At 29.9% G+C, this 8,429-nt stretch overlaps 1 long non-coding RNA gene across 1 annotated transcript; it reads left to right on the top strand.

Moving 5' to 3' along the window:
• The first annotated feature begins 6,500 nt into the window (after positions 1-6,500).
• On the top strand, positions 6,501-8,322 carry LOC110616872. Its single transcript, XR_002488279.2, has 2 exons — positions 6,501-7,033; positions 8,111-8,322. It is a non-coding gene; the product is annotated as an uncharacterized LOC110616872 (long non-coding RNA).
• Positions 8,323-8,429: the final 107 nt, after the last annotated feature.

The raw sequence follows: 8,429 nt of genomic DNA, 5'->3' as shown, positions 1-8,429 counted from the left end.
CTGAAGTAAGAAGCTACACACTCTGAACAAGGGAAAACGGATCACCTCCTCTCACACTCTCAAACTCTCTCAAACTCACTTTTTGCTTCAAACCCTCACAACTTGGTAAACGAGCAAACTTTTGCATGAGCTGCTCAAACTCAGCAAAACCAAGGGAGACGTGGCCAACTTCTGGCAACAAGTTGGACATAACACCTGTCCACAATGCTGACTAAGGATGGCTCAAAAGCTGGCTGACCAACACAGCTTCGGCTGCCGAATCGCATGCAAAACCATGCAACATTCGGGGGCCGAACCTGAACTTCGGAAGCCAAACATTGGGCACTTTCGGCGGCCGAACTTACCTTCGGCGGCCGAACTTGGCTCAACTGCCTTAGGTCATTTCAACTCAAAACTCACTTCCCTTAACCTTAAAACATTTAAACACATCATAACCCTTAGTAACACATAACTCCTACCCTTAGATAGAATCCCAACACCACGGATTCCACCAGATAATAGGAATTCCGGTGCCGGATTCTAGCCGGGTATTACATAATGAATCATCCTAATGTCCATCCACTATCATCTATCACAACAATACAATGCGGCATAGTCGTGAATTCTAATGCAAACAACCTATAATATGATCATGATGCATGAAGCATGATAAAAGCATTTCATTTCTTAATTTAAAAGGTTGAGTTTAGTTCCACTCACCTCTGGCTGACTCTGACAAACTCTGTAGCAGCTGGCTCACTGCTGGGGTCCTTGGTTCCTCGGGTCCGAACCTACACAGGTGGACTCCAATGAGGGACCAAACACACATAAACATAACTCTAACATATTCCCCAAAAACCCCCTAAAACATCCTAAAAATATCACATAGAGATATGCATGGAGTGGCTGAACAGGGCACTTTCGGCGGCACCTTCGGCGGCCGAAAGTCCTGGACAGAGACGAAACTCAGGTAGGTTCGGCGGCACCTTCGGTGGCCGAAAGTGCCAGACAGAGACGAAAGTCTCTTTTCGGGGGCAACTTCGGCAGCCGAAAGGCCTGCCTCCCCAGCCATGTTCGACGGCCGAAAGTGCCTTCGGCTGCCGAACCTGGTTTCTGCCAAAGGGCAGAAACTTGGCTCCTTTGTGCATTTTCGCCTCCAAACTCACCAATCATGCATAGACCTCAGTTAAATCATGCGTACAAGTTCCTAGGGGTCTCAAAACATCAAATACCCCAACTACAACACTTCAAGCATACTTAAACATGCCACATTGTTCAAGAATCACATAAAACCTAACATTTGCTTAAAAACTCATACAACCCTATACATGCCATTCTACCCCATAAAATCACTTAAAACTTACTTAAAACACATAAGGAGCTTAAGATCGGCCCTTACCTCTTGAAGATCGAGAGGGAGACGACCTAAACTTGGAGATCCACGAAAATGAGCTCCTGAGTTCCCAAAGCTCCAAAACTTGGTTCAAAAGCTCAAAACTTGAAATGTGAGTTTAAAACTCAAGAAAAATGGAAGAGATTTGGAAGAAGAACACAAGAGTTGCAAAGGGAAGGTCGGAAGCTTGCTGTGGTCGAAAATGGGAGAAAGCTCGCCCATTTCGGCTAAGTGCCCCATTTATAGGTGGCTGGCCAGGCCACGTTCGGGGGCCGAATGTGCCTCCGCATCCATGCAATGTTCGGCGGCCGAACTTGACTTTCGGCGGCCGAACCTGGGTTTTCCTCCAAATGCTATTTTCATGCAAAAACTCATTTAGTTTCATACTTTAAAACCATTAAAAACATGAAAACATTTTATGAAAGCATGGTTCTACCCTTCTAGAGGTCTCCGACATCCGGGATTCCACCGGACGGTAGGAATTCCGATACCGGAGTCTAGCCGGGTATTACAAGTCTTACAGAACACATTGTAAAACCCTATTTTCTGAATCTCAAATCATCATATAGTTTCTACCTTTTTTCTATTGTTTCGTTTATAAATAATTAATATATTAAAAATATTCAATTAATATTTTTTAGTGATTCCGCCGTAATGAATTTATCTTTATAAACTAAGAAGAAAAGAGGGTCATTAAGAAAAGTATTGTATCATAAAAAGAAGTAAGGAGATCAATCTCTTTCAATAATGTAATATTATTGAACTCTGGTGTCAATCCAAATGAATATTTTTTTTTTATATAGATAAATCTTTACCTAGCATGATTATCCTTTTCAATTTGATTCTATATTTGGATTTTAATTGTGCAGGAGAATTAAAGAGAAAGTAAAGTGAGAAAATAAAAGAAAGAAAATTTGATATTGTTGTTTAGATGGATGAGTAGTTTAGAATAGGGGTAAGTAGTATTCAGTTTAAATTGAAAAAATCGATCAAACTGAATTAATTTAAAATTTTAGTTCAATTTTTTACTTATTTCGATTCAGTTTAATTTTTAATTTTAAAAATTTCAGTCATTTTCGATCCGGTTCAGTTTTTATCATAAAAAAATTAAAAAATGAAATTAAACGATTAATAATATATTATTTTCAATAATATAGAAAAATTAAATTAGTCAGCCATAAATTTTATGTTTGTGAATGGAACTCATCTCATGAAAAACTCTTTTGGCTCCGTTTAGCCCTATTCCCTTTAGGAGTATTTTAGTGATAGATTTTATAAGAACCGGATGATCCTATTTAGTCAAATACATAATTTTATATAATATAAATAATGTTAAAAATTATAACTACTAAAATCAGTTCGATTTGTAATCAAAATCAATTTGATTTTAATTTATAAATATTAAAATTTTAATTTTCAATTTATTCAGTTGGATTTAATTTTAAATCAAATCAATCAAATGATAAACCCTAGTTTAAAATTAATAGAAAGCAAATTTCTACCTTTAAAGTAAATAGGGTAGTTGGGTGTTTTATATCTATTTTTCTCCATTTTCTACCAATTTAAAGGAAACTATTTTAGAACGTTTGTAACAAATGGGAATTTATAATTTTTCCTTTCTTTTTATTATCCTCTTTAATCTATGTTTAAATAACAGAAATTTAAAAAAAAAAATCTCAAAGAAAATGCTCCGTTCAACCTTTAAATTAATATATAATAACTATTTAAACTCATAATTTTTTTAAAAATAGTACCATTATTGACTCTTTATTCACGAATTAAAAAAATTAAATATTTATGTCCCTAAAATATAATTAATGGCTATTGAAATTTTTATTGGATAAATAAATTTAATTTTTAATTTTTAAATTTTAATATATAATTTATAAATGTATTTATTTATATTTATATTATTAATAAATAAAAACAATAATTTTATAAAATAAATAAAATATCATAGAAATTTATAAATATTTAAATTTAAAATTATCATAAAGTATAAAAGAATAATTTACTTTAAAAAATTCAAATTATCTTTTATTTTTTTAATTAAATATTAATTTTAATATTAATATCTTTTTTAAAAACTTATAAGTGTTATTAAAACATGTAAATATTATTATAATTATAAATAATATTTATACACAAGATAAATAATAAAAACCATAAAAATTCATTGAAAAAGTAATTTATAAAAAATTAATTAATTTTATTTTAATGAAGCTGAATTATAGATATTATAAAAATATAAAAATTTCCAAAAGTCAATTAAACTAATAAAAAATTTTAAGATGTTTTTTTAATTAATTTAAAATATTATTTAAATCACATATTTATATAAGAAAATTATATTTAAATTTTAATATATATTTATTATTTTTTTATAACATATATCATAATTTAATAATTGTATTTTTTAAAAGATATGTTAAAAAATTTTAAAATATTTTTTAAAATTAAAATTTAATTTTTAATTAATATATATATATATATATATAATTATTTATGATTTTAATTAATACAAGGATCTTTTAATTTATTATTTATAAATTTAATTATTTATTTTTTAAAAACTTTTAAATAATACTTTATTTATTTTATGAATTTTAAAAAATTATTCTATTCATTTATAACACTATAAATTACATAAATTATTTATAAATTAAATTATAAAAATGTAATATTAAAATTATTTATTCAAGAGTTTAAATAATAATCGTGACATTTATTAAGATTTTTTTTTTTTTACAAAAATTTAATGATGTTAAATTTTAAATTTTTTTATGTCATTTTTAATAGTTTAAGGACTAAATTGAACTGTTTTATTTGACTAGATTTTAAATGATTTTTAATAAATTTTTTAAAAGTCTTTTATTTGCTAAATTGTTTTGATAAATAATTAATTATATATCTTAAAACTTTTACTATGATATAATATAATTGATTTGTAAATTCAATAAATAAATATTTTACTAAAAATCATTAAAAATAAGTTTTAAAAATTATCAAAATTATGTAAAAAAAAAATCTTCAAGCGCTTTAAGTAAATAAGTTCTAAAAATATATTGCAAAATATGTATAAAAAAAAAGAGGAATGATATTTACAAAGAAATATTTTCAAGCTCAATAGTTGAACCCTTAATAATAATAGAAAAATTTTTCATGATTCCAGATAAAGAAAAGAGAAAATTACTTTTTAGTCCCTAAAATTTAACATAATTAATATTTCTGTCCCTCTATTTTGGTCCTTATATCTAAAATAACCATTTGGAACACGTGAATTGACAAAATTGGCCCTTAGTAAAAAAAGTCCCTCTATTTTAAAATCACGAAACTCAAATTCAATTCACCGTAAATTCTTCTTCTTCTTCTTTCTCATACTATTTCTCCAACACTCCATCTATTCAAAATCACAAAACCAAAACCCAATACTTCTCTACTGTAAATTCTTCTTCTTCCCGCTTTCTCATAATAGGATGCTTTGATTCTTGATTGGATTAGAGCCGTTAAGTTTTGGCCTAATGATATTAATGTTTAGGGTTTCCAAATGCGGGAGAGGATAAGAAATTCCTGGAGAAGATCCTATGATGGCTTCTGCTTATGCTATTAAGTATGTCAAGGGTTTTCAAGGTGGGAATTGGAAGATTGGTGGTGGTGTTGCTGATCAGGGAAGTGGTGGTGGGAAGATTGATGGTGGTGGTGCTGATCGGGGAAGTATGTCAAGGATTTTTAAGGGGGAATTTTAATCCACTTCATAATTTTTAGGAAATTTATGAGAAAATCAATAAAGTTAAAAGGAAATTAAGAAAATAGGTGGGAGGAGAAAGATTGAAAAGAGAAAAAAAAAAAAAAAAGAAGAATATGTAAAAGGAAATAGAGAAGATATGAAAGAGAATGAAGATGGAGGGTTAAGTGCATTTTTGGAAAAAATTCTCACATCACCTTTGACTAGACGGCTATTTTGGACAGAAGGACTATAAATTTGGACGGAAAAGAAAGTGAGGGACTTAAGTGTTGGGTCGCTAAAATAGAGGGATAGAAGTGTTAATTATGTTAAACCTCAGGACTAAAAAGTAATTTTTCCTAAAGAAAAAGATAGAGTTTTAGTATGAATGAGTAAATTTAGTCTCAATGGTTCACGCTTTTTTATTTATTCTTTTTTCTTTTATCTTCTAGTGACACATAATTATTATCCTGTTATAGTGCTATTATCATCACCACCCTGTTATAATGCTACCTACATGCTTCTTTATCATCGTCAGATAGGGTCAGTACTGATAGACTCGTAGCATAGGTAGGCCTAGTCCCATACTCTCCCATTATATTAAATGAGTTTAGTCTCTATTTGATGAGTCCGGACTCAAATCTGGCGCTGAGTCTCTATTTGATGAGTTCGGACTCCGATCAGCCGAATCTGCTTGATTATAAATTAGATTGCGTGCTAATAGATCAATTTGCATAATAAACTCTGATGGATTTTGAATTTAATTTTTCTATAAAAACTCAACTATGACCTGATCGCTAATAGTTCAGCGATCATAAAATGAATTGAAATTTTTAACATAAATGTGAAATAGCAATAACATATACAATGAAATTTTAAATTAAATATAAAAGCACTTCCTCTTCAACTTAAAAAATATATTAAGCAAACCGCTTTATTTTTATTTAGATCATATCATTACTTTAATATTTATTAATTATAAATTTTTATTTTCAAAATTAATTTTATGTATCAATAAATTATTTATACTAATAAAAATAATTTTATTAGTTATAGTATTTACTTATATATAATTTTAAATTATATATTATATAATAAATTATTAATTGCATTTATTTTTCAATAATAAATAAATATGATATATTACTATAATCTGTCATCTATATATTAAATGGTAATAATTAAATATAATTTATAATATTTTAATTTTTTCCTAATTTTTATCCACTTTATTTTTTAATACATATTAATTATTTTTTATTAATATTTAATTATATTTATTTTAAAAATATTAAATTTTATTAAATATTAAAAAATATTTTATAAAATTTTTTAGAAATAAATTAAAATTAAATAAAATTATAATAAACAAATCCAATAAAAAACTAGTGTTTTCTCGTGAGAATTAATTAGTACTTTTTTACTTTTAAGGTATATCAAACTAAACATTAAAATTCATTTCAGATCAATCAATGCCAAACCCACCAAAATGCTGAGCAGAAAGCCGACGAAAATCCGACTCCAAATCGAAGACAAAGAAGAACTCGAAGAAGCTCGCAAACGCACCTCCGCCAACACATCAACATCCACATCCACTACCGCCACCACTTCTCTCTTTCAACTCCTCGACCGCCAGCAAACCAACCCCTCCGTCAAGACCCACATCGGTTTCTCCCCTTGAATCTTTATGGAAGTAGAGGTGAAATTGGGTCTCCTTAATGCACTCATCTACGCCCGCCTAAATCCCCTTCCTTCTTCATTTCACCTCAAAACCCTTCACCAGCAAAATCTCTTCTTTGATTCTGACGCTGCCACTCTTTCCTCTCAACGTGCTGTTACAATGACTCGCGTTGTGTTCTCTCCCTCAAGGCCAAGTCAATTCTAATTAATGGTGTCAGCCGTGTCGAGGAAGATGAACTCAATGATCGGCCTTATGGGTATTGCTGATTTGAAGTGTATATGATTTTTGAATGATCTTGAAGTGAAAATTGCTCATGGGTCCTAGGAATTGTTATTTGTATTTAAGTCAATGGTGAATGCTTATTGCTTTTTCCTTTTGAGCATTTTGCTGTTGCTTTGAAAATTTTGTGAGGCTTATCATGTTATGGTTGTTAACTAGTCTATTGTTTAATCCTATGTGGAGGTGATTGTTGCAGATATTTTAGGAAGGATTTCTGTTTTTGGTTGTTTTCATTAGCTATGGGCTTTTGGGGGAAAGGAAAAAGAAAAAGAAAAAGAAAAAGCATTGCTTTTCTAGTTAACCATGGACCTTGCTTTTAAAGATTTACTCCTATCCTCCTAGAAGTTTTCATTTTCTTATTTCTGTGTAATTTTTACTCACCATCACCCAATTTTAGCCTTTGTTTAATTGCTATCATTAAATTTAATTTTACCTCGCAAAATCATTCAATTGTGTTGGTTTAGGAGTTAATTACTTGCCATAATCTCTAAAACAATCCAACAAGAAAAAAAGCAACCTAAATTTTATGCATTAAAACAAAGACAGCCTCAGACAGCCTTCCCGTGTCGTAGTGTTTTCCTTCAGTAAGGTAGCAGAAAATGTAGCTGTGTGAAATTGTCGAAGTTCATGATCATACATGGGACACATAATAAACAATCAGGCTTGATGTCATTTTGACTTGTTTGAGCCTTCATATCAAAGTTGTTGGTGATTTTTTCGTTTATGCTTTGTCATTCAGAAATGACTCAGGAACAATACAAACTTGAGAATGATAATCACCATTACTTTCATTTTTCTCACTTTGTTATTTTCTTTCTTGTTAATGATCGTCTCAAGTATCTCTGAGAATAGAAGTTAATTTACTATTGAATCTTCAAATTTATCCATCATTTTTGCTTTTCTGAGGTTCTCATTAGTGATTGCTGGTTTTATGGCCCATCTTATATACTTTGTGTTCACAGCTCTGTCTTCTACATTTGTTGATTTCATGCAGCAAATTCCCTTTTCCTTTTCAAATACTTATCTCTTGATTCTCATTTTTAATTGACACCAGGCATTCTGGTCACTTATTTTGACTCTATTGATCGACCTTCAGTTTGACCTCAGCCATTGGACTTTGCTGTCAATGTCCCCTTGCCAACATAGATATCACTGTAATCTCAAGTCTGTACTTACTCTCATCCTTAAATTGTTCAGTACTGTAAAGAAAGCTGTTCATCTAGTAGTTTTGCATCTAAGGTTTCTTGAATTGTAGATTGCTGTAAATTTCTTTTTTCTTCTCCTTTTTTTTTTTTTTCCTTTATTTATACCTTTTACTTGGTTTCCCAAAGATAATTAAATGTAGAGGTTTTTGAGCTTAGAAGGAAAAATTA

The sequence above is a fragment of the Manihot esculenta genome, chromosome 6, assembly GCF_001659605.2.
Source record: "Manihot esculenta cultivar AM560-2 chromosome 6, M.esculenta_v8, whole genome shotgun sequence".
NCBI classification, from domain to species: Eukaryota; Viridiplantae; Streptophyta; class Magnoliopsida; order Malpighiales; family Euphorbiaceae; genus Manihot; species Manihot esculenta.
The sequence above is the reverse complement of the archived record's forward strand: the minus strand, read 5'-3'. Positions and strand labels throughout refer to the sequence as shown.